The 12,525-nt window shown below is 34.5% G+C and overlaps 2 long non-coding RNA genes across 4 annotated transcripts; both read right to left on the bottom strand.

Moving 5' to 3' along the window:
- Window positions 1-438: 438 nt before the first annotated feature.
- Window positions 439-3,568, bottom strand: LOC126667819 (uncharacterized). Of its 3 annotated transcripts, XR_008790048.1 has the most exons (4): window positions 3,333-3,562; window positions 3,160-3,242; window positions 1,993-2,077; window positions 439-737 (listed from the first exon to the last, which is right to left on the bottom strand). It is a non-coding gene; the product is annotated as an uncharacterized LOC126667819 (long non-coding RNA). The 3 variants fall into 3 exon arrangements; XR_007638291.2 differs by lacking the exon at window positions 1,993-2,077 and having other exon boundaries at window positions 543-737; window positions 3,333-3,545; XR_008790047.1 differs by lacking the exons at window positions 439-737; window positions 1,993-2,077 and having other exon boundaries at window positions 3,063-3,242; window positions 3,333-3,568.
- Window positions 3,569-5,944: 2,376 nt separating this feature from the next.
- Window positions 5,945-9,104, bottom strand: LOC126667820 (uncharacterized). The gene is made up of 3 exons (XR_007638293.2): window positions 9,008-9,104; window positions 8,835-8,917; window positions 5,945-6,412 (listed from the first exon to the last, which is right to left on the bottom strand). It is a non-coding gene; the product is annotated as an uncharacterized LOC126667820 (long non-coding RNA).
- Window positions 9,105-12,525: the final 3,421 nt, after the last annotated feature.

Raw genomic sequence — 12,525 nt, 5'->3', positions numbered from 1 at the left:
CCTTCTCAGAATTATAGATCATGCGACTTGGGGGGTCACCGAATCGACGAGTATTCGAACATAATCCGAGATACTCAGGGCTGATAAGGTTGGACCCACGATTCTATCCGAGCTCCGGGTTATATTCGCCTCAAACCCGATCCGAGCTCCGGTTCATAAAACCGAGAGACCGGACCATATGACCCGAGCTTCGAGACATTCTCAAATACCAGAACCATGATAACTTGGTCCCCAAGTTATCCGAGCTTCAGAGTCTGACCGGGCTCCGAGGTCTTGCCCAGAAGCACACGCTCGTGTACCAGATCCTAGGACCACAGAAGATCTTCTGACAGGTACGTGAGGAATGTTCCCTCTGACACACCTAACAAACCGCGCCTCCTGCAGGGATATTCTTCCACGTGAGCATAACCGAATTCTGGGACCACTGGTGTCACGACCCAAATTTATGAGCCGCGACCGGCGCTAGGGAATGGGAGTGGTAGCTCCAAATCCCGTAGCAAGCCTAAAAACCTGTGTAAATTTTTTTCGCAAATCAAAACATATTTCATATATTAAAATACGTGTGACCCCATTTACAAATAATATCAGAGTTAAAAACGCGTTATACAAAATTCTAGTTAAAATATCTAGACTACTGCGGACCGCTAGAATGAAAACCTTCTTTTTCTTCTTATACAAATGACTTCCGAGAATTAAAACTTCGGAAGCTTAACTCTTCAAATCATATCATACCATCCCTGAAAAATGGGAGGAGCAACGGGGTCAGTATAAAACTGAGTGAGTTCACCAAATTACACGCAATATCACATAAAGGGTTAAAACATTTGAAAACCCATTTTATATATAGAAAATACTCTTTTGAAATCATATTGCATACTTTATTTACTTTCCTTCATAAATCTTTGTTTATTTCATAAACTTATAGTTTATACGTATTTGGCATCTTTGATTTCTTGTTATGGTGTTGATATTTTTCTTTCTCGTTTTGTTGCATTAGTTTTCAACAGAATCTTAATCTTAGTTTATATCATCATGATTCTAAGTCGAATTAAATCATTGGCAAGTCTCTTGTGACTTGATCCTTATGGTTGGGTCCCGAGATAGTTCAACCGAGTTACCTTCAACCATATGGTACAGTCCCGAGATAATTCAACCGAGTTACTTGTACCATTTCTCAATCCCAAACGATCGATAGGAGTCCCGAGATAATTCAACCGAGTTACTCCTTAGACACGGGTCCCGAGATAGTTCAACCGAGTTACCTTCGTGTCTACATTCGGACTCTGCACCCTGCAGGTCTTTTGAACTTAATTGTCGATTCATATGATTCCTATTGACATTTAATAGGAGTGTTTGTTCACATAGTGTCTCGATCTTGTTTCGTATTGATTCTCGATGTATCACACTTACTTTTTATTTCGTATGAGTTCCGAGGATTATCATCGAGAATGGATGGGATACAGGTCCCGGGATAATTCTACCGAATTCAACCTTGTATCTCAGTTCTTATTATTTTGTGTACCGTAGTACAATTCTCATTTCACGTTTTTGTATTTTTCGTTTTGTTATATTGATCCTTTATGGACCATGGCATGCACATTACAATCTACAAGCATACATCTATAACACACGCACGTATGGGTATTTATTATGTTTGATAGTACATATCGGAATGTACTATATTTCTTTATTCATATTTGATCTGATACTTGTATATTATTCGATATTCGATTTATTAGTACATATAGGAATGTACTGTACTTTTCTTATTTGTATTTGGTTCAATTTACGTTATTTTACTTTACCCATCCCCGGTACCTTAACATTTATGTTATTATCAAATTAATACATTACGATAAAACATCATTTTCAAAACATACATACGCATACAATTTAAAAACAAACTTTTCAGATATATAAATATTCATATAGCTTTTCGTATTAAAATACGTAGCTTTATGAATATTAGCGAGTAATTTAAAGTGTACTCACCACTTGCTATCCAAATTCTTTAAATAAGCACGACAATATCTCGATCCATTCGCCTCGAGCCTTATCGATAGTCGCTTCTTCGAGTCTACGCAATTTCGATAACGCTACGAATTAATAAAATTTCTAAGTATAATTAATTTATCAAAAAGCTAATTTTCTAGTCTACTTCGGCTAACAAAACTCTTATCTAAAAATAGTCCGACCCCAAAACAAAATTGACATTCTTAAAGTTTAGAATGTCGCCTTCAACTTTCGTTTAGGTCTCGGACCATGAAACGCACCCGAAAGTGTCGAAAACTAGCTCATAAGTTATTTCCTGGGAGCTGTTTACAAGTGCAGGGCAGACTGCACAATAATTTGTTCTGTCCAAAATGAACATCCTAGAGTCCGATTCAACAAAAACTCAAACTTAGACAATTATAGTTAACATCCTTAAGTTTCCGTACCAATAAACGGAACTTAATTTGGACTCATACAGCCCGAGATATTGCCCTTGCAATATCGCTGTTTGCAAGACATTTTATGCAAAACGTCAATTCAATTTAGAACTTATTACGCAACAAGATTAACTATTGATACCGAATTATAACCTCAACATAATTCACACACCTCGATTAAGCCATCTCCTAACAACTTACTCAATTCATTTCAAACCATTTCTTTCCACTTTTCTATGATAATACACATATCCGCATAACCATCTTTGTGCATAGCACGGCTGCCTACACCGACTACAACCAAAGATTTATTCAATTAACCTATCAAATAGCCATATTTTTCTCTGAAAATTTTATGGCACTTATATAGCATATATTTCTAAGTGTATGCCAAAAATTAGGCCAAACTAATATGTTTAAGGTCCTCAAATAATTAACTTACAGCAGCAGCCTTACACAATTTGCAAACAGAGCACTAGGTGCTATTTAATTTTTATCTCAATATCAGAAACATGAAAAATTCTGAAATTTTTTATACACCAACTTAACTCATATACTCAGAACATAGAAAACTTCCAGCTCAAACAAACATTTCTAAGTATTTCTAAAAATTCTAGTTGTAGACAGCATCAATTCAACACCAAACCAGAAAATCCAACTTCAAACTTAACCAATACTCCACTCAATTCAATCAATTCATTACCAAAAGTCCAAAATTCTGAATTTATACCTTTTCTTGATGGGATAACCCTTTGGTTGAATGAATTCCTCCATGAACAACCATCAAAATACTCCCTTCAAGCTTTCAATAACCTATGAACATCAAACACCATAAAACCTCAATTCCTCATCCAAAACCGAAATAAAAACTCTGAAACCCTAATTATATACTGAACTTATTACCTTAAATTGATACTATATATCAGTAGAGGATCCTTCCCTCGTTCCGTGGCCACAAGAATCGCTCAATTCGGACCAAAATTGAGTGAGTTATGACCATTTGAAATTTGCTTGATGTTCTTCCATGGAGAAAGGGTGAAGGACGAATTTTAGGAGCTGAAAATGATATGCTTGCTGAGTTTAAACTCATATGCAAGTGTCTTAAATAGGTGAGGCAAAAGTCTCCTTTAGTCCTTGAGTTTGTCACATCCTCAACTTTCACTTTATAACTTTTATTTCGTCCAATTTAGTCCACTAATCCTTTAATCATTCGATTCTCGATAAATTCCGTATTATTTATTTCCCAAATAAATAACAATAGTATCATACCTTATAATATCACCCTCCAACAATTTATTTTGCCAATTTTGGCCAAAAACGCTCAAATTTCCATTTTGAGCTAACTTGCACTTTTTCTCACTTTTTCGTCTAATTTTCATTTTAATGACTATCAATAACAACTTTACCGATATTATTTTCTTATCTTGAGAAAATAGAGTAAAACACAACTTCCTCCGGAAGTTTGTGGTTAAAAGTCCACTTTAGTCCTTAAAGTGGCTAATTTGCACTTTTACCCTTATTCTTAACTAATCGTCAAACTTTCTTCTAAAACGATTTTGTATACTTACGAAACTTGACGATCATTTATTAATAATATTTCACGGACCTTGACGTGAATATTATTAACTCTGGCTTTTCAAATTATTTTATTTTATTCCCTTTTTGTCTTGATTAAATCCAATTTTCGCATAATAATTTTCCATTTAAATTATTATTCTACGATAATTCCAATAGACCCGCTTCGGTCTAAGTCCTTATTATCCAATCCTAATCTGATATTATCGTTCTTAATCTTTACGATTATGCCTCGTGGCACTACACGTAATACCTCAAAAATTTAGGTTATTACAATCTTCCCCCCTTATAAAAATTCGTCCTCGAATTTTCATAATCTTCTAATATCACTTAACCAATCCTTGTTCAAACCTTATCATTCACTTCCTTCCACACTTCCGCTGCGATACTCTGATTAGTTATTCACTAACTGTTGACTTTACAATTAGGTTTACACAATCATTCATCTAATACTGTTTTTAGGTGAAAGTGTCTCGATATACTTATCGAGTAACTTCTTATGCTAACCATCATAACCATCTTATTACTACTTGATTCATAATTATTATGAATCAATTCTCTTTATTCGACCTTTTTGAACAACATATGTTTGTTCGTAGGGTTCATATCCCCTGACGTAACTAACTTCTATGTTCGATTTCCTCGTCCCAGAGGTAAACGTGCTTCGAATTTAAACACGTCCGCTGTCACTTTACATGTTTGTAAAGTAGCGTCGTTGTTCTTGTATTTAATATACAAGACCACCTTAGAGATTTGCAATTCAAATCTCAATACGTTGCGATTCGCATTACACTACTCGTCGTTCTATATACTTGTCGTGTTACATACGTATGTCTTCATATAGGCCTAACAAGGTGATCAGTCTTGTTCTATGCCTCTATATACAGAGTCCCTGTCTGAGCTTACTTACGTTTAAAAACTCATCCGTTTAAAATCACGATACTTTTCATTTCTCAAATCATGTCATAATTGTGCACCGGTGTGATGACTTCTCTCATCACAAGAGTTGTAATGACACTCCTCTTTTTTTTTTTTACAGACATACACAATGTATATGATGCATGTTCTAATAATGAATGCAATATGGATGTAGTGATGCAATTCTATTCGTGTCAATGCGATGCTTTTATGATTCGTGTCCGGGCACAATTATGTCTTTTCAAAACATTTCATTTCGATCAAATGCTTTTCTTTTCACAAAATGGGTTTTACGTAAGTTTTTCTCGACATAAGACTCTGCACTATCTATCGATTATCGTTCTATCGTTCGCAATTTATATACATCTTTTGCATATGAAAAGATGTAGTTCTATTCGTCTGCTTCCGACGTCGTTCGAAGAGTACACCCTAAGCGTTCGTGTTTACACTAGACTAGCTCAAAAGGTCTGGTTGCTATTGAGCTTCTAGCGTTCGGACTTCACGATGTTTTCTTCAACTACGCAATCTATTTGATTGTATTTAACCAGAACACATCGTGAGAACTACGTCTTTTAGGAGACAGTTGATTCGCGTCATCTGTGGTATTCCACTTACACGGACTGCGAGTATTCCACTCACTATAGACTTAGCAAAATTAAACAGCATCCAATCAATAAGCGCAAGTTCTATCCATAATAACCATTCATATACACACATGTCACGTATCGCATACATTATCACTGGCGTACATACCTGTGAGCATATCACTCTCCTGAGTGATCGTGTCTAGTAACGCATCGCATATCTCATCAATCATATACTATTAAATCAATTAATTCAATCATAGTCCATAACGATATTCTTTTATCATATGAGTCTCGAGAGTATATAACTCTTCGCAGACTATAGATACTCGAAAGCGTATTGCTTACTCGAGTAAACACAAAACACAATTTGTGCTCATGCACACTTCTAACTCGACTCCTAATAGCACGTATAGGAGGGGACGTCTTTGTAAAACGTTTGAAAAATCGATGAAAACATTGATAACGTTCAAAAGACATGACTGGAAATCCCTATAATCCGCAGTAGTTCCTATATATTGATCGACACTTTCCTATACTTCAATCATAAAAGAACAATGGCCTAGGAATTCTAAACCATTGCTCTGATACCAACTTTGTCACGACCCAAATTTATGAGCCGCGACCGGCGCTAGGGAATGGGAGTGGTAGCTCCAAATCCCGTAACAAGCCTAAAAACCTGTGTAAATTTTTTTCGCAAATCAAAACATATTTCATATATTAAAATACGTGTGACCCCATTTACAAATAATATCAGAGTTAAAAACGCGTTATACAAAATTCTAGTTAAAATATCTAGACTACTGCGGACCGCTAGAATGAAAACCTTCTTTTTCTTCTTATACAAATGACTTCCGAGAATTAAAACTTCGGAAGCTTAACTCTTCAAATCATATCATACCATCCCTGAAAAATGGGAGGAGCAACGGGGTCAGTATAAAACTGAGTGAGTTCACCAAATTACACGCAATATCACATAAAGGGTTAAAACATTTGAAAACCCATTTTATATATAGAAAATACTCTTTTGAAATCATATTGCATACTTTATTTACTTTCCTTCATAAATCTTTGTTTATTTCATAAACTTATAGTTTATACGTATTTGGCATCTTCGATTTCTTGTTATGGTGTTGATATTTTTCTTTCTCGTTTTGTTGCATTAGTTTTCAACAGAATCTTAATCTTAGTTTATATCATCATGATTCTAAGTCGAATTAAATCATTGGCAAGTCTCTTGTGACTTGATCCTTATGGTTGGGTCCCGAGATAGTTCAACCGAGTTACCTTCAACCATATGGTACAGTCCCGAGATAATTCAACCGAGTTACTTGTACCATTTCTCAATCCCAAACGATCGATAGGAGTCCCGAGATAATTCAACCGAGTTACTCCTTAGACACGGGTCCCGAGATAGTTCAACCGAGTTACCTTCGTGTCTACATTCGGACTCTGCACCCTGCAGGTCTTTTGAACTTAATTGTCGATTCATATGATTCCTATTGACATTTAATAGGAGTGTTTGTTCACATAGTGTCTCGATCTTGTTTCGTATTGATTCTCGATGTATCACACTTACTTTTTATTTCGTATGAGTTCCGAGGATTATCATCGAGAATGGATGAGATACAGGTCCCGGGATAATTCTACCGAATTCAACCTTGTATCTCAGTTCTTATTATTTTGTGTACCGTAGTACAATTCTCATTTCACGTTTTTGTATTTTTCGTTTTGTTATATTGATCCTTTATGGACCATGGCATGCACATTACAATCTACAAGCATACATCTATAACACACGCACGTATGGGTATTTATTATATTTGATAGTACATATCGGAATGTACTATATTTCTTTATTCATATTTGATCTGATACTTGTATATTATTCGATATTCGATTTATTAGTACATATAGGAATGTACTGTACTTTTCTTATTTGTATTTGGTTCAATTTACGTTATTTTACTTTACCCATCCCCGGTACCTTAACATTTATGTTATTATCAAATTAATACATTACGATAAAACATCATTTTCAAAACATACATACGCATACAATTTAAAAACAAACTTTTCAGATATATAAATATTCATATAGCTTTTCGTATTAAAATACGTAGCTTTATGAATATTAGCGAGTAATTTAAAGTGTACTCACCACTTGCTATCCAAATTCTTTAAATAAGCACGACAATATCTCGATCCATTCGCCTCGAGCCTTATCGATAGTCGCTTCTTCGAGTCTACGCAATTTCGATAACGCTACGAATTAATAAAATTTCTAAGTATAATTAATTTATCAAAAAGCTAATTTTCTAGTCTACTTCGGCTAACAAAACTCTTATCTAAAAATAGTCCGACCCCAAAACAAAATTGACATTCTTAAGGTTTAGAATGTCGCCTTCAACTTTCGTTTAGGTCTCGGACCATGAAACGCACCCGAAAGTGTCGAAAACTAGCTCATAAGTTATTTCCTGGGAGCTGTTTACAAGTGCAGGGCAGACTGCACAATAATTTGTTCTGTCCAAAATGAACATCCTAGAGTCCGATTCAACAAAAACTCAAACTTAGACAATTATAGTTAACATCCTTAAGTTTCCGTACCAATAAACGGAACTTAATTTGGACTCATACAGCCCGAGATATTGCCCTTGCAATATCGCTGTTTGCAAGACATTTTATGCAAAACGTCAATTCAATTTAGAACTTATTACGCAACAAGATTAACTATTGATACCGAATTATAACCTCAACATAATTCACACACCTCGATTAAGCCATCTCCTAACAACTTACTCAATTCATTTCAAACCATTTCTTTCCACTTTTCTATGATAATACACATATCCGCATAACCATCTTTGTGCATAGCACGGCTGCCTACACCGACTACAACCAAAGATTTATTCAATTAACCTATCAAATAGCCATATTTTTCTCTAAAACTTTTATGGCACTTATATAGCATATATTTCTAAGTGTATTCCAAAAATTAGGCCAAACTAATATGTTTAAGGTCCTCAAATAATTAACTTACAGCAGCAGCCTTACACAATTTGCAAACAGAGCACTAGGTGCTATTTAATTTTTATCTCAATATCAGAAACATGAAAAATTCTGAAATGTTTTATACACCAACTTAACTCATATACTCAGAACATATAAAAATTCCAGCTCAAACAAACATTTCTAAGTATTTCTAAAAATTCTAGTTGTAGACAGCATCAATTCAACACCAAACCAGAAAATCCAACTTCAAACTTAACCAATACTCCACTCAATTCAATCAATTCATTACCAAAAGTCCAAAATTCTGAATTTATACCTTTTCTTGATGGGATAACCCTTTGGTTGAATGAATTCCTCCATGAACAACCATCAAAATACTCCCTTCAAGCTTTCAATAACCTATGAACATCAAACACCATAAAACCTCAATTCCTCATCCAAAACCGAAATAAAAACTCTGAAACCCTAATTATATACTGAACTTATTACCTTAAATTGATACTATATATCAGTAGAGGATCCTTCCCTCGTTCCGTGGTCACAAGAATCGCTCAATTCGGACCAAAATTGAGTGAGTTATGACCATTTGAAATTTGCTTGATGTTCTTCCATGGAGAAAGGGTGAATGACGAATTTTAGGAGCTGAAAATGATATGCTTGCTGAGTTTAAACTCATATGCAAGTGTCTTAAATAGGTGAGGCAAAAGTCTCCTTTAGTCCTTGAGTTTGTCACCTCCTCAACTTTCACTTTATAACTTTTATTTCGTCCAATTTAGTCCACTAATCCTTTAATCATTCGATTCTCAATAAATTCCGTATTATTTATTTCCCAAATAAATAACAATAGTATCATACCTTATAATATCACCCTCCAACAATTTATTTTGGCAATTTTGGCCAAAAACGCTCAAATTTCCATTTTGAGCTAACTTGCACTTTTTCTCACTTTTTCGTCCAATTTTCATTTTAATGACTATCAATAACAACTTTACCGATATTATTTTCTTATCTTGAGAAAATAGAGTAAAACACAACTTCCTCCGGAAGTTTGTGGTTAAAAGTCCACTTTAGTCCTTAAAGTGGCTAATTTGCACTTTAACCCTTATTCTTAACTAATCGTCAAACTTTCTTCTAAAACGATTTTGTATACTTACGAAACTTGACGATCATTTATTAATAATATTTCACGGACCTTGACGTGAATATTATTAACTCTGGCTTTTCAAATTATTTTATTTTATTCCCTTTTTGTCTTGATTAAATCCAATTTTCGCATAATAATTTTCCATTTAAATTATTATTCTACGATAATTCCAATAGACCCGCTTCGGTCTAAGTCCTTATTATCCAATCCTAATCTGATATTATCGTTCTTAATCTTTACGATTATGCCTCGTGGCACTACACGTAATACCTCAAAAATTTAGGTTATTACAACTGGGCTCACAGCCTGCCAGCGAGGCAGGTTTGTCCTTAAACCCTAACTATAAATAGAGGGTTTAAGGACAAACCCTAGGTAATTTCTCTTTTCTACTCTAAGAATACTTCTTTTCTCTTCTTCTTTTTCCTCTACCTCAAAACCTTACTTGAGCGTCGGAGTGAACGTCCGGTGACCCCTACTGGAGTTCCTTCTGACCTCTGTTTGCTTGTGGTGTGCAGGTCGTTAAAGCTCGGATTCTGTTTGGTGATTTATCAATTAGCTAACATTAGAAATTGATATGCTTACAGAGTCAAATATTTGGTATAGATGAGAATAAACGTTCAATTTACTACCAAAATTTAAAGAATATGCAAAATATTACTACTTATTTACACCGGCTTAAAAGTAAAAGTCCAAAAAAATCAAATAGACTTATCCAGGATTAAGGCCACGCAAGCCATTCAACCTTTAATAAAATATTAAATCTCATTAGGATTGTTTTTTTTAATTAAGAATAGGAATCGGACTCAAATTAGAATTTTTTAGCTTGTGATGGCAATAAGTAGCTCAGTGTTTAGTTGTATTATTTTTTTATCACTCAACCAATCAAAAACTAAAGGCCTGTGCTTTTTTTATCCCGCAATCCTCAGATTTTTTTTTAACTTAGAGGTAAATTTAAAAGTTAATCTCGTTTGAATTTCTTAACCTCCATATTAATTCGTATAGATTTTTAGGTTAACTTTGTTAACCAAGAAGCCCTTTGTGAATCTGGATACTGGTTCGGTTAAAGCATCAAGACTAAACAATTTCCATTAAACAAATTAAAAAATTCGAGCTCGGGAGATGTTTTCAGCAAACATCTTTTAACGACTCCACTAGAACGCGTTATGGTTCGCACAAAAACCGACCTTTCTAATGACGACTTCATGCAAACTTGATCTCAATGCCGAGTTCAACTAGGATGACATGGCGAATTCAGTGACGGATTAGACCCCGATATCACGACAATCATGGGTAAGGATAAGGAAAAACATACACAACCGTATAAGGGGAATCTAACACCACCCCGTGATGGAGTTAGTAGTTATGTGGCCAAGGATACAGCCTCAAGCTCAACATGATGTAGTTAGGAAGAATGAGTAAGCAAGAAAGAGGAAGCCAATGTCCAATATGTCTACTGTTTGGGACCATTTTGAACGTATGTATGATGAAATGAGTGTACTAGTTAGTGTTAAATGCTTATATTGTACTAGAGTATACCAATGTCATAAAAACTTAATGGGACCTTAACTATCATAGCACATTGGCTGTTCAAAAAATCCACATAGTAAACACACTAGGCAGACTCTATTAACTCTTCAACATGTTCAACCTGTTAATGATCGAGATAGAGTTAATTTAGGGGCATGGAAGTTTAGTCACGAAACTACTAGAAAGTCCTTTGATTATATGATCATCGTAGATGAGTTTCCTTTTAGGTTTATTGAAGGCATGCTGTTTAAGAAACTGATGAACGCTACATGTCATAGGTTTAAAATTTCTTCTAGGTAGACTATGACTAAAGATTGTTTTAATCTGTTTGCAAATGCAAAATTATAATTAATTCTTTTAAAAAAGATCACAGTCAAAGGGTTTGCATTACAATTGATACATGAATTAACATTCAAAATAAATTACATGTGTGTCACTTGCCATTGGATTGATGATTGGTGGAATTTGCATAAGCATTTTAATTTCTTTTATTCTTGTAGTGGTCATGGGTACATTGCTAAGTTTTTAGAAAACTGTGTGCTTGATTGGGGTGTTAAAAATGTGTTCCCTATCCTTATGGACAATGCTGGTAGCAATGATGTAGCATTAAATGTTTTTAGGAAGAAATAGATTGCATGGGAAACTAGGGATGTTAAAGGGAAATTTTTTCACATGCAATGTATTGCTCATAGTGGTTGGTGATCATATTAAAGATGTTAACGCGTCTATTAAGAAAACTAGAGAGTGTTTAGGTATATTAGAAACAAACTTGCTAGGTTAAAAAAATTTCAAAAAAGGTGCCGATTTTGTTGGAACTTAATCTAAAAATGCTTATGTCTTGATGTGCCTACATGCTAGAACTCTATTTACTTAATGCTTACCAATGCTTCTTGGTTTTAGAAAGCTTTTGAGAAATATGATGAGGATGAGTCATCATTTATGACAGATTTGAATGGTAGTATACATGATTCTCTTGACTGGGAGGTAGTTATGAAGTTTTTTTATTGTCTTTCTCACTTTTACAATGTCACTTTGGGCATTTTTGGTTCTTTATATGTTGCTTTTGACATGCATGTTCAACAATTATGTTATTTGAATATGGTGATGTGTGATATTGATAGTAATGGTATAGAGGTTAAAATTTTGAGTGAGAAAATAAAACTGAAGTTTGATAAATACTAGGGTGATCTTAACAAAATGAATAAGCTATTTTTATTTTGCATGTGTTTGATCCCGATGTTAAATTAGAAGGCATGGATAATTCTTTGGCTACCATGTTTAGAATTTGAAAGGTATTCTCTTGTATAATTCAGTTGTTGATGAGCTAACCTTACTG

The sequence above is a fragment of the Mercurialis annua genome, linkage group LG2 (genome assembly GCF_937616625.2).
Source record: "Mercurialis annua linkage group LG2, ddMerAnnu1.2, whole genome shotgun sequence".
Lineage (NCBI taxonomy): Eukaryota > Viridiplantae > Streptophyta > Magnoliopsida > Malpighiales > Euphorbiaceae > Mercurialis > Mercurialis annua.
This window is presented reverse-complemented; position numbering and strand designations above follow the sequence as displayed.